Here is an 18,358-nt window from a genome sequence, read left to right as displayed (position 1 = left end):
CACATATGTATTTAGTTACACGTGGGTTTACCAGCCTTGCTGCCGTAAGATCACTGTTAAATTAAAGAGTAATATAATCTTACTTGTTAGACCTGCTAAAGCTTAACAGGAAGTCTATCACCTGTAGTATGATCGCTATCACAGTATGAAAGTTCAGTTGCGGTGCTTGTTAGATTTGCTCTACATGTCACTCAAATGTGTATTGAGTGAATCTAGGTGTTATGATTCTTCACCTGACTGTCATTATAGCTCATATTTCAGGATTTGTGGCTGCTATATCATTTATCAAATGTTTCATCTGAACCCCAGAAAGCCAGAAGACAGCCCTGACAGCCCTAATTGTTGACATAATGGTTTACGTCCAAAAGCAGATGTAAACGTCAGTATAATTAAAATCCCTGTGAGAAGAATCCTACATAAATAACATACATTTGGTGGCATATCTAAAAATCTGTGACTTTGCAGGAACAGGATTTTGCAGTGTTGAATTAAATTAAAGAGTGACAGTGGGACAGGCAAACTAATTTCAGACTGAATCAGAACATATTTTAATTGCACTTAAACATTTGTTCGTGCAAACGGCTCTCTAAGATGACAATCTTTTAGTAGCTATTTTTTAATGGGATGCATCTTCAAGTACAACTGATGGGAGCAATTACCAGTAGCAACACATACAGCAAACTTAAGTTGGAAAAGTTTTTCAGTTATATCAAAGCTCTGTCTAACAATTCACATCTAATTTTGTGTCACAGATATGTCAAAAATATGTGAAAATTATGAAACATGACCATAATTAGTGAGATGTGTTTGAGATAGGTCCTGAAAAGTTCAGCAACAAAATGTACACCGACCAGGGCAAACACTGGTGATGTGCTAAACTGGTTCCCCATGGTCGAGGATGGTCCATCTGTTTGCAGCAACAGTGACATGACATGAAACTTTTATGATTTGTGCCTGGAAATTGGGCCACTGCAGCTGCAAACAGTCGCCGGATAAAGGCAGGAAAAGCAGTGAAGAATGGAGAAGGTTATACTGACTAATGTACACTGAGATAGGATAGCACTTTATTGAATCCCATGGGGACATCTGGTCATAAACAACTCTAACACAACATATTAGCTTAAAGGAAATGAAAATAAGTCAGCTTGTCAGCCACTAAGAAAAAGTAGCATTGACCTTAGTCTTGAAAACATTAATTCCTAACTTGTAAGGTGCATGGTTTTAAGAAACACACACACACACACACACACACAAACCTAAAGCAGTAGAACTACTAAAATAAAAGGTATCTGAATATGTTTAACCAAAAGAGAGAAGTCTGTAATCTTATTTATGACAAAGGGAAGATGATTAGGAATACATTTTTATAAAGAGCATATAAATAGAATGATATGAAAAAATACCCATGATATACATGTGTATTTTATCAGCAGGCCTGCATCGTGACTATAAAACATGCACACATAATATGCCGGGGCGTTAAAATCCGTTCAAGTAAAGCTGTAATGACAAAGACTCTATCTTATCAGAAACTCCAGATAGAAGTACAATATGCACATACAGATCACAGCATGTCAAGTGCATGTCTGTAAATGTCTTTCTACTGCAGCGATAATCAGACTCTATTTATAGACTGGAATAGGTGCTGCACGTAGAGATCAAAGGTTTCAGTGGTATGAACACTTCAAACTGATATATATGTTTCCTTGGAGAGGAAAGGTGCAGCCATCATGGAGCGATTGTATACCTCTGCTTTAACATAACAGCTGTCAGGAAGAATACTTCTGTGTAGCAACATTTATACAACGTAATCTGGCTTAAAGGTCACAATTGACTGTCTTGTAGTTCAGATGCAAAAGTGCCAACAATTCCACCTGTGTTAAAAGCCTGCAAGATGTGCAGCATTTTTTTGGGTTTCTGGGAAGCATAATTACTATTACATTAAAAACTGTACTTCATTATACCAACTAAAATAAGACCAAAATGATTGAAAAGTGATTTTATAGTAAGTATGAGTGGACCGCATCAAATATCAATGCTAAATCAGTGGCCCTACATGTCAAACTATAGCTGCATTTACAAGGCGGAAATATTTCACCGTTATGCCTCTTTTCCATTTTGTATATAAAATCTGATTTCTAAAAGGGGGGACAAAAGTGGTCTTGTCTCTGAGCCCAGCAGGGTAAGTGGGACTGTGCCATCGTTCACTGTGTAAAATGTAAAGCCGGAAAGACGTGACCATGGGCAGCACGGGTGTGATCTTTTGACGATGTGTTTATCTGTGAGACCCACCGTGGGAGATGTAAAAAGCAGCTGTTAGCATAGCAGCTAATACAAAAAAGAGCAGCAGCTATAAATGTCCACAAACTGAGAAAACAATGAGATTCTGGAGCTCCTTAACATCCCAGCAGTGGATGAGATCAGTCGCCATATAACATGGATGGTAAATAATTGTGATTGACATGTTATGTCATTGCTTTTGTTTCGAGAGCACTACCGATGCATGCATTATGTCACACTGGCAGCCAACACTGCTGTGTTACATGTCACGCCCAGCATGCCCCTTTTTCATTGTGGGATGCCACCATGCAGTGCATAATCACACACTGGAGCAGAATGATGCCACCATCGTTTAGTTTCGTGTCAAAGTGCAGGGCTGGTATAAAGTGGGATTTTGTTGCAGCCCTACAGTGCGATCTCTGCGTAAAAGCGGCTGATGATGCCGTAGGTTACCTCTCCCCCGCGTCAGTTTTTGGGACTCAGGGAATCCATGAACAACTACACTCCTTACTTGCATTGCATCTTTCCAAAATTAACTTCCATTTTCACAGCAAATGTACAAAACAAATCATATATGTTTCTGGTGAACATTTTGCTGATGTTTAATAGCTAAATGTATTTATTACATCAATAGAAAACCAAGTTTTCTCTGCATTACGCTTCCCTAAAATGCATTTTCTGTTTCATATTATTTATTAATAAACATCTAGGAGAGTGGGCTCAAGGTCATTCTCTGGCATCATTTAGAAAATGTTCATCATGTTTTGTGCATTTTTATGTGTTAATTCTTTGTATCATTTTTAATAAACCCATGAAACTAAAGCCAGCGTGCTCAGTGGAAATGTGTCACAAAGATTAATTTATTAGCCTGGCCTGGAAGAAGTCAGCAGTTGGCAGGAACTGGCCACAGGAAAAAATATATATACCCAGGAGGAATCTCTGGAAATCAATTTTCAACCAGTTTCTGGCTGCAAACAGAAAATACTTTTGGAGTACATAGCTGGTTTTGAGGATGATGATATCACAATTTTAGGAATCTGAGATAATCTTTTCTATAGACTCTTGCCGGTAACTGCAGGCTTAAAACAAAGTCGAGGAACAGATAAGTCAATGTGCATAGGACATAAAAGAGCCATTAAACACAGCAAAGCTGTTTTTTCATATATTTTCACGCCAATCACTTAAAGGTGACATCCACAATCATAAACACTGCAGCTTCACCACTTTCAAAGTGACATGAGCTGCCCCATCAAGGGACACATTTTCCTCTCCCCTCTTCTGTCTACTCCTTGAGGGTTTCGTTCACTTTCTGCTCATGTTGTAACATTTTTCCACACATTATGTCTCGCCACAACATTCACTTTGAACTGGAAGTATGGAACTGAAGTAAGACACTCTCCAAATGTGGCTTCAAGCTGTCTTTAAAGGCCTGGATTCTCAGTGATACCTTATTTGAAGTATTCACTTACATTACTGTGAGACACTTTGGATAAAAGTGACCAAAAAAAAAGAAAAAGGAATATGTTATGCATATTTTATGATACCGCTGAAATTATAAAAGGTTATACTTACTCTTTTTCTCACACTCTCTCCCACACACACATACACACAAGCACACACACACACGCACAGACACACACACACACCAATCCATGGCTGTGTCCTCCCATACAGTGAGAGCCAGATTAAGAGCAAAGAGGGGGCACTTCGATTACAGCAGTAAAATGACCCGCTTCACACAAAGTTCACCTCATTTTGGTTGCAAATTAAATGTCGGCTTTGGTTTAGAGAACTGAGCAGGTAGCCTCACAGAATACCAATATGCTGTGGCCCTTCCTCCACATCAACTCTATAGGGTTGTTTAATGGCATCAATTCAATGGAAGTTTTGCTTTCAATATATATTCATTTCAATCAAATGTGCAGTGTGCTCATAAAGAGATAAACTCAAAGTGTTTGAATTCTCACAGCGGGAATACACAAACCCATCTCATCAGCTTCAATTAGACTGTGGCCTCAATCATATTAACACTACATCATCATCATTAGTGGCTTGACCTCGAGTGTAATCACGGCACACTGTATGCCATTTAAGCAACGTGGTGGATGGTCCTTTCCAAAGCACATTACAGCGTGGGTGAATACATGTTTAATCTACTGTAGGTAACCCCAGGGGGAATGAAATCCCTAACAGTGACAGTGCAGCTATGAAAATATCACACTTTTTAGCAGTGTTGGGCAGTAATACATTTCTAGTAGCTAATGTTACAGTAATAATATTACTTTACCCAGTAATGATAAGTGTAATGAACTACTAATAAAATTTCAGTGATAATATTACACTCCTTACATGTACGAAATCATCAGAGGCTATATGATAAAATAATATCATGAAACTAATGTCAGTACAACATTATAGTGATTTTAAAGGTTTTGCAATATGCCTAGTATTGTGGTAACATTTAATGCAGTATATTGTGATTTATTACCATTATTCACCTGCAAATTATGCCCCCCAAAGGAATCCCTCGTATATTTCTTTAAATTCCCATAAGTTCTGTAATTCATTGATGAACCAAAGGAAGCTCTGCTCAATTTGAAACTTTCCCAAACCCCTTCACAGACAGATCATGAGCTCACCAATGCCACTTTGACTTCTGCTCCGACAGTCCTCTCCAATTTGGCTTAAGTGTGGAAAGCTCACCTGAGCCTGGCCCACTTAAGGTCATTATAGCTGAAGACTGCTGCTACAGGGAGCCCTCTCCTACACTACCTGAACCTCTTCCATTATAATCTTCTCTCTCGGCTCCTGACAGCATTTACTCCCCTGATGGAGCAGGTGATGAGTAGCAATGCAGAGTTAATGTAATGCTACGTAGATCGCTCGTACCAGGTGGTGTTGACAGTCATTCGCAAACAACACATGCTACTGACATGTGCAATTATACACAGCCAAACAGCTTTATGTGCAATAACAACCCCTGGCAAAAATTATGGAATCACCAGTCTTGGAGGATGTTCAATCAGTTGTTTAATTTTGTCGGAAAAAAAGTGAGTCACAGACATGCCACAAAACTAAAGTCATGTAATGGCAACTTTCTGGCTTTAAGAAACACTAAAAGAAATGGCAGGTCTGTGATCGGCTTTTTTTCTACAAAATTAAACAACTGAATGAACATCCTCCAAGACTGGTGATTCCATAAATTTTGCCTGGGGTTATACATAGAAAGCTGTGCTTTACCTGAAAGCTTTATTTTTTAAATAGCCGTTTCCATGAATACATATATGAAACTTATTAAATATTCAGAGCAGTCGAGTGTATGCGCACATGCATACACATATATGTACTGCGTGTAAACAAGATTGTTGAGGAAAGCCTAGTTTTAGTTGGTGCCCACCAACTACAAACTGCATAGATATACCCTAATTTTAGCTTAGTGAGTACCAACTACAGACTGCATAAACTATCAGGCAAACCTCCCGTGGGTCTCCTCCAAAGGGGAAAAAAAAAAACTCAGTTGTGAAATCTCAACCAGGGAGGAGGATATGACAGACTAGCCTAGACTGTCTGTCATGAAATTTCTGTTGCAGTCTCCCGTAGGGTGTCTGGTATTAGAAATTATTATCAAGTGGATAAGGCAAATGTGATGTATACTGGTGAAACATCTCTGAAGCCCAAGTTTCACAGAGTTAAAGCCAATATTTCTGAAAAAGAATTAGGCAGATGAGAATGGCTGCTATGAAGTGATGCCTGACCAACTGAACAAAAAAGAAGTTAAGGTTTAAAGCTCTACATGCTGGACACAGGTGTTTTTTTTTTTTTTTACCATGGGTAATTATCCTTCTGCTCAGGTTAAAACTAAGCTCTGCTGTGATTGAAATCAGATAACATCAACAGAGTCCATGCTAATAACACTGATGTAAGGTGTAAGCTATCGTGACCCAACAGGTGCAACAAAACTAATAGGAGAGTAAAGGAGAAGTTTAACATGCATGCCTTTGCACACCCACAGAGTCCTGTAAAGAGATGTAATCGTGCACAGTGAGTGAACACACCTGTGTAGGAGGACTATTGGCATGTAGAGGCTCCAAACAACTGAAACTTTTCCAAAACCATTCAGGTACGTGGTCATGGATGAAAAAGAAACCATTCTCAAAAAAGGAGACACAATTCACAGTAGAAAACATTGTCATGAGTTGTATGAGTGAAAACAACAAATCACTGAAAAACATTGTAGTTTCTAAAGCATTGTGGAGAATTCCTCGTACCTACAAACCCACCTGGCCACCCGCGCTGTTTTTGGTTGAATTTAGGCTTTGCTGTAGGGTGACCAAATTCAGTGTCAAAATGGGTTTTACACTGGACATAGAAGCAATGTGATGTGAATATGTGATAAATCCTTACGCAGCTGGGCGACAGACACCTGGGCGTTCACACCAGGAGCGCATTTCTCCACCCTGGTCTGCATGGATTCTCCTTTTCTGCTCCTTTCTTATCAGGAAAAGAGCTCTGTCCTTGTCTCTCTGTCCTGGTCTCTCTGTCCTGGCTTGCTTGTGTGTCTTTGGCTATGTGTCTGCATGTGTGTGTGTCTGTGTGCCTTTCTGTCTCTCTGTGTCTGCTCCCTCTCTGTTTAGACTTGACAAGCATTGCAGAAGCCCTTGATGCGTATTTAATCATTTATCATGATCAGATCATTTATAACATATCTATTATATCCTAAATATTGTTTACAATAGAGTATTTATTGTGCGTCCCTGCCATATTTTGCTTGCTGCAAATCTTGAGCTTGCTGCAGAGCTTGAGGTAATTTATTAGTTAGTAGTTATTAGTTTATAAGGCTATTTGATGTTTTCTTGGATTTCATAATCATTTTCATAGATAGCCTGGCTATGGTTTTAGGTCTAAAGATTTTCCTGAATACTGCCACATCCTGACATCATCCTTGCTTTTCAACAGCTGATCACAAGTGTCAGTAGAAAACAGTCCAGCCCTCTTCTCTGCACTCCAGAGAGGGGATAGTGAGACAGCACTGATGAAATATTGAGTTTGATGTGAGATTTGAGTTAGCTTATATTTTTAATCTCCAGTTTTCCCCTAATGCAAAGGTTAGAGTTTACATACATTTTTATTTTGTCAATCAATTCTTATCTTTAAATAAATCCCAATTTATGCTAAGCAAGTGACATAACAACATTTGAAGCTTTATTTTGTCCTGACGCAATGGTTATAAATGACAAAGGATGATAGAGGCACAACACAAAAGGAGTTAAATCTGACTGACAGATTGTGTCAATAAAAGACATGACATAGTGTATTCCTTTAGTCAGCTCTACTCCAATAGTTGGCCTCAATGCTTCACTGTACAACATTATTGGTGAACTGAACACTCATGAAGCCATATTAGCAAACAACAGATATTATAACTAGGTTTCCCAACCCTTTGTGGCCAGTCCAAGTTACCAGATGCCAAAATTCTCACATCAGAAATTGGAGACTTTTTTTGTCAAATTATTAATTTGAGTATGGCATATTATTGTGCTATGTTCAGGAACTGGAGGGAAATCATAATTCCCATTATACAAAAGCTGATATATAACCGGTCCCTTATTCAGTAGAACAATTATACATCAGTCTCACTGAGTCTCACTGACACGTGGGGTCCCAAATCTAATGTCATGAAAGTAGATGCTCTAAAAAGCACGCAAAATGCGCAGTATATACAATGTATTCTGAATCCATTTGATCTGTAATTTTGTAAAGAACATTTTACCATATTTCACACAGTCATGATGTCCACTGCCCTACTCCAGTATGATTATATGCAAAAGGATGATAAATTTTGCTGAATAATCAGCAGCATTCAGCAAATGAACCAGCACAAGCCCAGAGCCCTTGTTCTTTTTCCTTGACTCTTAAAGAGTGCCCTCTTAGAATGTGCTCATTAGCATTGATTAACATTAAGGATGTTTTGTTTATTTATTTAAACCTGGACAGTATTTTACTGAAAGAGACTGCCATGTACAAAAAAGCACAAAAATAATTTCAGATGGGAAATGGCCACAAAGACGAGAGTGCATGGCACTGACCAGAATACTAATGATGACAGAGACCTCGTCAGAAAAAGACTAGAAGCGTTTTCTATCACAAAAACTCTGGACTGCCTGAAACCTGTTAAAATGCATATACGCAGTGACAGTTATTCAGGCCAGCGGCTTTTTTTTTTTTTTTGGCTGAATATCAGCTTGAGTTCTTTTGTGAATAGAATGTATTATTTTACGGGTGGTCAGGTTATTTTATTGTTATTCTTTTATAGCAGTGCAGAGTGATTTTTAAACCCTCAGAATGTTTTAATGAACTTTGGGATACTTTGATAATGGTTGCATATAAGGACAGATATCTTAGTGACATAACCTGGTTTCAAAAATAAACTTTTGCAGAGGCCACTTTCCACTTGGTTGGAGTATACTATGATAAGGCTTCCTCTGTCAGCTGCCTTGTTTTCTTTCCTTTTTTACAGTATGTCCCACACTACAAGCTCAGCTGCTTACTAACAAGCTGATGCACAGGCTCATTTGACCATGAAAATGAAACACACATCCCTCTTCCTGTTACACACAGCAATCACACTCCTATGTGTAATTTTAAAAGCCATCCAATTAACCATGTAATTTCCTTGGACCCTCATTGGGCTGAGTGCTGAACAAGTGATGCTGATTCTAATTTTCATCAGTTCATTGTGCTGCCAATTTTGATCATGACCTGGCCTTGACACGTTACATCAAAAAATAAACACTGCTTGACTTTATTTTTCATGCAAGTTATGTCCCTTGCTTTCTCCTGCTGGGTAGATCCAAAAATAGAGCTCTGGGTGCATCATCCATGATAATTAGAATTATTGGCAGCTTGCTTTAGCCCGTGTTTTCACTCTCAACTGACGCTGATCATAGTGGAGACTTCAGTACAGTCAGGACTGGGAAATGATCCAGGAGCGATGTTCGTGGAAGAGGCACCTCTCACCCAGCTGTGCTTATGTAATAGACTAGCTCTTTTGAGCCTGAAATTAATCTAAAACAAATAAATACTATTTTCATGGTTTAATTATATCTTGTTTTAGCATGTTTCAAAGCAAGCTGTGAGTGTAACAGCTTTGGAAATATTAGTCACGAAGCGGGATTTGTAAGGAGCGTGTGTTCTGGGGCATCGGAGTAACAAACATGCTGGGGGCCGAGGGAGAGGTCTCGAATAAATGTATTATTATTTTTAATTTACCTCCAACTGTGTGTGTGTGTGTATGTGTGTGTGTGTGTGTGTGTGTGTGTGGTGCATGTTGCATGAGGGGAGGGGGTACAACCGATTTCAAGATTGAAAAGTGATGATAGCCAGCCAAGAATGCAATATTCTAATAATGCGTGTTTGTAAGTCATCGCCATGCTGACTCACTGACTTTTTCAGTTTTCAAAGGCTGTACACTCATGGATGCTACATGCAGATGGTCTCAGTTTTCTTCACACATTAAGGCCCACATATTGTCTAAAATAGATAACCTTTGGGGACTGTGAAAAACATCCTGAACCACATATTGATACGGAATCAAGTGGCACACTGAATTGTCTAACAGGTGTGAAAATCAGCGGGACTCACATGCAAAAACAGATCTGAGAAATTGCCCCTGACGTTTTGTCCCACGCTTTCTGACTAATTCAAATTCATGGCAGGCTGAACTGTGCATCATAGTGGAGGAATTAAATTAAGATAAAATGTGTGTTAACTGTCATCTCTTGGACAAAGCTATTTCAGTGTATTTGCAGCAGAGCAGGAAGTTAACCCCAGTGTAGTAAACTGTCTGTTTTGTTGCTTTTAGACACCTCGAGGAAAATACAGATTTACCATAAATATCAAGCAGCACTTCTATTTATATTGAGCTACAGCTTTAAATATTGAGCTAGCAGCTAAAAACCCCACACAATCTCTTTACTCACATCCAATGAGAAAAAAAAACAACCCAAGAGCATCTGGATGAACATTTGGGATTTCTCCAATCTGACCTCCCCCTCAATTTCAGTAGGCGGCTCGCTAGGTGTGCCAGCAATCAAAGGGAATCTGTGGAGCTTCAACTCAGAAGTATTGTTTGTCCTTTCATTCGGCTGTCAGTAACGGACTGGCACACAAACAATTTCAACAAAACTAACAGGTGGGACAAAATGCCAGGGACTTTGTCACTTGAGATTGAACGGTGATTAAACATAGTATGGCCAGCTCTATGGGATTAGGCAGAAAGAAATATATATAATTCTGAGTAGAGCTGCACCAAATTCTGAGCTTCTCTTCAGGTGTCTCACTCCTCATTGCATACATTCATCACTCCCTACTCAGTACACTTTCTGTTGGAAGAAGTTTCACCTGGCTGTGGTTTGGTGTCTAAAACTGATGGAAGAGAGCTGATTTTTTTCTCTCCCCTGCATGATTCCAAAGAACAGGAGCAGTGTTAGCTCATGTGCTTTTATTTTGGAGGTGTAACTAGAGTTAGGAAGTATACTCTCAGAGCGTTATTATATGCCACTTTGGCAGTGCCCCCAGCGTCACTATAATGACGCCGGTACCATTAAGTATCTGTATGAGATACATGGGGCTTTCCGCGAACTCCTCTTTCCATCAATCCATATTATTAATAGATGCTAAGAGCACCTGACTGGTTTGAAGAGAGTGAAAGTCTCCTCAGAGTGGGCAGGAGGGGAGGTGGATGGGTCCAATGAACATTGGGCTTTTTACCCATGGGAGTGGTGTCCTAGACCAATTAACAACATAAGTTACGATGATTGTGCCGTTCAAAGTTGGGTGTATTGTGGCAACATCTGCAATCTTTCCTTATCCTTAACAAAGTCGTTTTGTTTTGTTGACCTAACCTAACCAACCACCCTTCTATGTCAAGATTCAATGCAAAAGGCTAACTTCAGCTGCATTTTAGTAAGTGGCAAAGTATGACAAGTAGGGATGAGATCATGTTGATATTGTTCAAGTTAATCAGAGTGCACTCAGAGAAATGCTTTCCGCATTAAGATGAATGAAAGAGGCCAGGCTTCATTGAGGAGAGATTAAATCAGACAGTTCAGAAATAGATTAAACCTAATCCTCATGCCACATTTGTAAACAGGCTTGACCAGGTTGCAGTTCTCAGATTGTTCAATACAAGCGAACATTCTAAATTCTGACAAGCGTTTTCTTTCGCCTGTGTCTGCTTTCACAGCAAACTGTCATTGTAAATCCTCAAATACTACAGAATGGATGATTGGGTCAGCAAGGCGAGCAACTTTTTGTCTATTTCTAATCTACCGCATCATGTCAAGCTAAAAAAAGAAAAAGTTTGAGGTTGGTCGAATCTGTTTCATCGAGTCAGCGATAACATCAAATATGTCTTCCCTCATAAATAATGTAAGGCCCACATTGGCCAATCAGTAACTAATATGTTCCCTTGTTACTGTAGTGCTCCTCTTGGGCCACTCATTGTAATTCTGAAAATGCTGCAGTGCAGTGGCAAATGCCTTCATTTCCCTAAATTCTCCCCTTATCTAATCAGTGGCGTCAGAGATTTTGCACGTCACATGGATGACCAAACAAATTATCTAGCAGTTTAGCCACTGGTTTATTTTAAATGTAGAAATGAACAGATAAACAAGTGACTGCAGATTCATAATCCTTTGACCTGTTATATCATGAAGACCAAGACCAAAAGTATGAATAACATTTGATTTGCTCTTTGAAATAATCCCAAATGAAGACTAGGGCACCAGAGGAGGAATTTGATATGATTTTGTAGAACAACACAATGCACAAAAGGTCAGAGAGGGTTGAATCCTTTCCTGAGACTGTAACATACAAGAATCACTATTGTGTTGGCCTGGTAATGCCTCCAAATACAGAAGATAAAAGCCATCACTGAATAATTTATACAATTTCCAATTTATACCATTTAGATTCGCTCACCCGGCCGGAAAAAACTAGGCAGGGGAAGTGAACAACTATTGCGCTCTCATCCTACATGAACAACTGCTGAGTAATGTCCTTAACCCCCAACTGCAGAGTACAGCTACATTTGACAAATCCCAAATATGAGTGCATGAGAATGTAAGAGTGTGGAGTAAGTTGCAGATTCAAAATAAGATAACACGTTAAAATCTGTAGCAGATTTAATAACTAATTTTGAGACTCTTCCTTTCTACTGTTGGATAAAATGACAATTCTGTGATGTGCAAGACTGCCTTTAATTTATGTTTATTAAAAGGAGGAAAAGTTACGTTGCAGAATGATTGGAGATTGATCATTTTATTCTCAGCCAACTGAAATCCCAAGCTGGTAAATGTATTACATATTACATAGAGTAATTTTATTTTCAGCAATCAATCTGGGGAAAAGCATACCGTGTTCTGCTTGCAGTTAGTAAGTTATCCAGTCTTATCTTTTAGTTTAGTAAATTCTTTGAATTATTTTGATTAAACATCTTTAAATATAGTTGTTGTTGTTGTTGTTGTTGTTGTTGTTGTTGTTGTTGTTGTTGTTGTTGTTGTTGTTGTTTATTGTCTTGCTTGCTTTTTAGCCAGACTGTAGTTATTCAGGCTGATTGTATTTTATCTGAGAATAGTCCGTGAAGGAGTTCCTCAGGTTTCTGTTCTTGGTCCTCCATTGTATCAGCTTCATTGGTAAAAATATGACTGTTGCATCTCCCTGCTTGCTGTTGATAATAGGGATTCATAACAGTATATTAACGGCTCATAATATTGTCTAACCAGCCTTACTGCTGAGTCTTTGTTGCAATGGCATTACATATATCAAATAATGCATGACATTTTGTCACATGTCAGTAGAGACACTCAGCCATCAGAACAAGCCCATGACTGATGTGCCGTTATGGAATTGTGATGTTTTGATAATACACTTCACCAGAGGCCCAGAATTATTAACAATATATTTTATTTGAAAACAATCAGTTTTAATTAAGGTTACTTTGATGTCCACCTAACAAAGATCTTCATTTGAGATAATTGCAGTATAGGACACTGTACTGACCTAGATTAAATGGGAAGTATGAAGTGGTCACATTTGTGTCTTCCTCATTCTCAGGCAGAATAAGACTTCAATGTTATTCAATTAAGAAATAATTATCTTGGACTTATTAGCTGCAAATTGTGAAGAAAAAGGTAAATTTGTCTGGGTTTTGGATTCATTAGTGGCGATTTGCTAATGTATCACCCCTTTTAGGTTGTAGATAGTCATTATCCAGGGTGTATTGGAGCTTGTTTAATTGAATTTACTGTTAACCATCATAGCAAGAGCTATTGGATTTTACATTTAGGGATAAAACCTTGATTATATAGTGTTTTGACTGGGTATTACTACTGGGATCAAAACAGATCCGCAAAGATTTTTTACATCAGCTATGTGTTAAATTGTGCCTGGCAACAGACTACACAGGGATGAAAAGCTCATACCCACAAAACTTAACAATGCTAGCCCACCACTACGGACACCATTAGCTTTGAATTGCTGTGACAAATTTGCCAACTTCATTTCATGCATCATGGTAAATCATGAAACCACATCGGTAATAACCATCATTTGCTGTAACGGCCTTGAGAATAATTGCCTCGGAGGTTGGGGAAAAATGAGTTGTTAACTTCTCATTTTGCGATGGACAGTATCAATGGTTGCTGGCTGTGGGTGGAGGAGCATTCATGGGCACTGTGAGTCACTCTCGGATGCAAGTCACCCACTGCATGGCAAGCTTTTACTGCAGCCGAGTAGGATAAAAATGACTCCTGCTTAGCCACACTGAGGCACTTCCTGTGTGTGCGTGCGTGCGTGCGTGCGTGCGTGCGTGCGTGCGTGCGTGTGTCGGGGGAGACTGAGAGGGAAAGATCACTTAATAATTACCAAATAAACCAATCAATTAGCAGAATACCTCTGGTTAAGCTCTGAATTTAATAGTGATGCATACTGGGATATCCTCTAGATTCCATCTTTCATCTGCACTAAAAGCCCCATAAAGGCTCCACTATACAAAATCAGATCCATGTTTTTTTTCAAAAACCCTTAAATGTGGACTGATATTACATTATTCATTTGCAGCTTGGCTGTGGACACCAGTTAAGAATTAAGACAAAAAAGCAACAACTAGATATGTCAAACGCTAATGAGACAAATACCTTTCAGTACTATTCATAAATCCAATCTGCATGAATATATGTTTCACAATTAACATTGCCAATGTGCCAAAAGCTCTGCAACATGAACCACCGTGGCTGCACCTGTATTTCAATATGCAACAGAGCATCAGTCGACCTTGCCTAAGTGCTGCAAAGGAATTATAAATGAAACAGAAGGAGAGGGTCTATCCAAGGTGGGGTAATTTGATTTATCTTTTATTATTGTTCCATCCTCTGGTGTTATCATGGTTTCTTCTCTGAAATAGGAAATGTGATAAATATTGATGCCCTTTACAGGAAATGCAGCCAGGCATGTGTGAGGTGCATGTTTTTCATTGGAGAGTGTGGATGTGTATGTAAACTGACCCCTACCAAAAGCCTCAGAAGACATTTGCCTGCTTAAAAGCTCTTTCTGAGGCTTGTTAGTGTTACACTCCTTCTCTGTCCCTTTCGTCCTCTTGACTCGGGCTTCCTATCAATCTTTCCATTGCTATTTCCTCCCTCCTTTGCTCTCTAACTACTTCACCTTCCACTAGCACCTCTCTCCTATTCTCTAAACTGCTTTCAGTACCACTACCAGCTTCCCCCTCACTCTTTCTTGTATTCCTACATCTCTCACCCTCTCCCATCTAACAATCTCTCTTTACTCCCCTCCCTGTAGAGTTCATAGATACAAGAGAGAGAGATGAACAGAGAATTAATAACAAGACAGCAGTAAAGATAAAAGGAAAGAGGCTCATCCAGCATGCAGAGAGGACCAAAATAGCAACATCAACTTTACTTCAGGCTTCCAACTGACAAGAAAAGTGAAGTAAACATGGCATCTATATGTGATTAGTGTTATATATTCCTATGAATGAGGATGATAACAAACACAGTAAGACTAAATGTACACACATCCCTGTGATCTGCGAGTCAGCCATCTCAAATCAGTGTCAGATGATCTCTCAACAAGGCAGAGCTGCTGTCAAAAGGCCCAATCAGGTAATCAGATGAATCAACATGGCGGGAAGCTGCAATTTCTCTCCCCCCACTTCAGCTGAGGTAGAGGTCTCTATGAGAATATGTGCAGGTATGCAGACAAGCATCCAAAAATGGTAGTCCCACCTTGTCGCATTACACCTACATAAGCACATTAAACACACACACAAATTCACAGATTCTAATGCTGGGAACAGAAGCAGCACACATGAAAATGTGAATGTAGCCATTACTAATGGACTTCCACCTACAGAATCAGAATTTATATCCTTATTATGACAAAGCCCCCTTCTTTCAGCATTCACAAACGGCCGAGATCCAATACTCTCACTGTCAGGTAGACCATGCAAAGTTGTCTCTAAGGGATGGGAGCTGAAAATAACAGCAGATCAATAGCAAGTACCAAGTGGAGCATTTTTCCCTCCAGCCTCTGAGAGCATGAGCAACACTGCTGGTGTCGGCACACATTTCTGTTCCCTGCTTCTGTCCCCACACTCTCTCACACCCCCCTGCCAGCCTATCCTCATTTTCTCCCTCTCTCCATGTCCTAAATAGCCTGCTCTGCTTCATTTAACTGCCCCCCTATCCCATAATGTGTACTGCTTGCACCTGTCAATAGGTTATGAGAAGTAAATCAGGTAAGAAGTGCAAGAAAAGGAGACAGATATACAGAAAGAGAGTGAGGAGAAGACAGGGGAGAGATATCCTTACCAGAGCTGTAACGAAGGGAATCCAGAAATTGCTTGCTTCATTCCACGGTGGCTGCTCATTAAATCCAAGATACTGGGGAAAGGATTGGAGATTCCATCGAGATGCTGCCCCGAGAGGAGGAAAATGAGATTCTTTAACAGGAGGATTTTAGGGTGTTGAGAATGAAAAAAATGTGGTAAATATGCATAAGGAGAAGGATCTGATATCCAAGTCCAGAGCACTTCATGAGTCCTTCCCGTCAGCTACGAAGCCACACGTGTACACACACTGACACATGCGGTTCATACAGCAAGCCACACACATACACACACACACACACACACAGGGAGGGTGTATCTTCTGTTAGTCTCAGCTAGGCTGAAAGATTGAGGGAGAATGAAGGAGGGATGGAGACAGAGAGAAAGAGAGAGACAGCGGAAGGGAGGGGATCCGGAGAAGGGCAAGGTGGAAGGAGGAGCTGCAGTATGTGATGAGAGATTGAGAGAGGGGAGGGAGGAGGAAGAAGGGAGGAGAGTGTCTCTCCATCCCTCCCTTTTTCTCCCTCAATTTGAATTGCGGTGCGATCCGCACTGACAGTGGGAGTTAATGAAATAATTTTTAACCATATCTCTATCTGAAAAGACTGCGGGTGATGTTGAGCAGCTAAACGCAGGGGATGAAAGCGAAAAACACGGAAGCCGTTACAATCAGATGTGTTTGTGTATCCGAATGCTGAGTAATGTCCCTTCATTGTGCGCAAAGCCGAACAGATAAATAAGATGGGAAGATGGCTGAGAAAGATGAGAGAGGGAGGAGGTTGATGTGCTGGGCAGAAAGCCAAGATCTAAACACACCCAGGATAGGACTGTATATCAACTTGGTGCATAGCAACTAACTTTGCAAACAACTATAAAAGCACCTTATCTAACTGTTGCAACCGCCAAGTCTCATCAGCATCTTCCTGCTATCACATTTATACAGATATAAACTTAATTGCTAGTCATGACCACAATCTGATATATGCTAATGCTGCCTTCAAATCAGAGTCGCATTATCTGTGTTCATGGTGAGAGTCCAAATAATTGTGGAATTTTTTCTGAGAGCTCCAAGTTCAGAAGTTGTGACGTGTTTGATGACGTTTTCAGGAATGGTGGATCCCATTGCAGTTCTTATTTTATGTTATATTTAAGGAAAATGTTGATACTCCCAATGGTCTCGTCTTCTCTCTTATTATGCCTTGCATTAGCTTGTGAATTGTTGGCCTTGGGTGCTTCTAGACCACAGATGTATAAAAAGATCTGGATACAGCATTTGTGGCTCGCCCTGTTCATTACTATGAAAGCTGCTCAGCAATGCATGAAGCCAAATAAACTCTTTTTCTGTAGTAACATTTTTTTGGATGATCAGCACTGCTTCCACATCACTGGAAAAAGAGCAAGCGCCGTAAAGACTTCCGCGATCTCATCCAGCTACTTCCGGTTTAGCACTCACCTTACATGAATGGGGATGATGAAAAATGATTTAATTGTGTTGCTCTTCTAGACTCCAAATATGTGCAGACTGAATAGATCAAATCCTGACAGAGAAACAAGTCACCTTGTGGGGTTTGTGATGCTCCCAAAATGTTTCCACTGATTTACGTACATTACATTTGCAACGTAAGTCAATGGGGCAAATCTTTTTGTGCCCAATGGCATCATGTGATGGACTCAGAGGTTGTAATGTCACTGTGTATCCACTAAAAAATGGCTTTGAAGCCCATTGCACTTCCTGGGGACAGAAAGCTCAAACGGTCTGTACTATTGGCCATGGTGTAAAATTAAAGTGTACTGTTAAATTAATTTATTGAAAGATTCAAAAGTTTATTGTTCAGCTGTAGGGTCCCATGGGTCCCACAAAATTCTGAGTAATGTTAAGTTATCCATAACTTACAGAAATATTCCATGCAATAGACCGCCTTCTCTTCCCCCAAGTCGGTGTGTTTCTGTCTCTCTCAAACACACACACTAAACAGAAGGACTGAACGCCACTCATCTCTTCAGGTGATGTCAGAGAAAAAAAATTGAAAAGTTTTGAAAAAAAACCCTGTTTTGATTGCTGTGATCAAAAATAAGAAACAAGTAACTAGCCTATCTCAATTTGAGCAAATCAAATTGCAGAGCTTATCTGAAAAAGCAGTTAATTGCACTAATAATTACCACCAAAAGTAG

General features: G+C 39.7%; 1 protein-coding gene across 1 annotated transcript in view; it reads right to left on the bottom strand.

Annotated features, from left to right (window-relative positions):
• Positions 1-16,566, bottom strand: part of lingo1a (leucine rich repeat and Ig domain containing 1a) — a 150,457-nt gene extending 133,891 nt beyond the window's left edge. Inside the window, exon 1 of the mRNA XM_088080294.1 lies at positions 16,170-16,566. The gene's annotated coding sequence lies outside the window, so the exon portion shown is untranslated. The remainder of the gene's footprint in view (positions 1-16,169) is intronic.
• Between the last annotated feature and the right edge of the window lie 1,792 nt (positions 16,567-18,358).

The sequence above is a fragment of the Plectropomus leopardus genome, chromosome 7 (assembly GCF_026936395.1).
Source record: "Plectropomus leopardus strain MGB_pleo_1.0 chromosome 7, ASM2693639v1, whole genome shotgun sequence".
Taxonomy (NCBI): Eukaryota; Metazoa; Chordata; class Actinopteri; order Perciformes; family Serranidae; genus Plectropomus; species Plectropomus leopardus.
The sequence above is the reverse complement of the archived record's forward strand: the minus strand, read 5'-3'. Positions and strand labels throughout refer to the sequence as shown.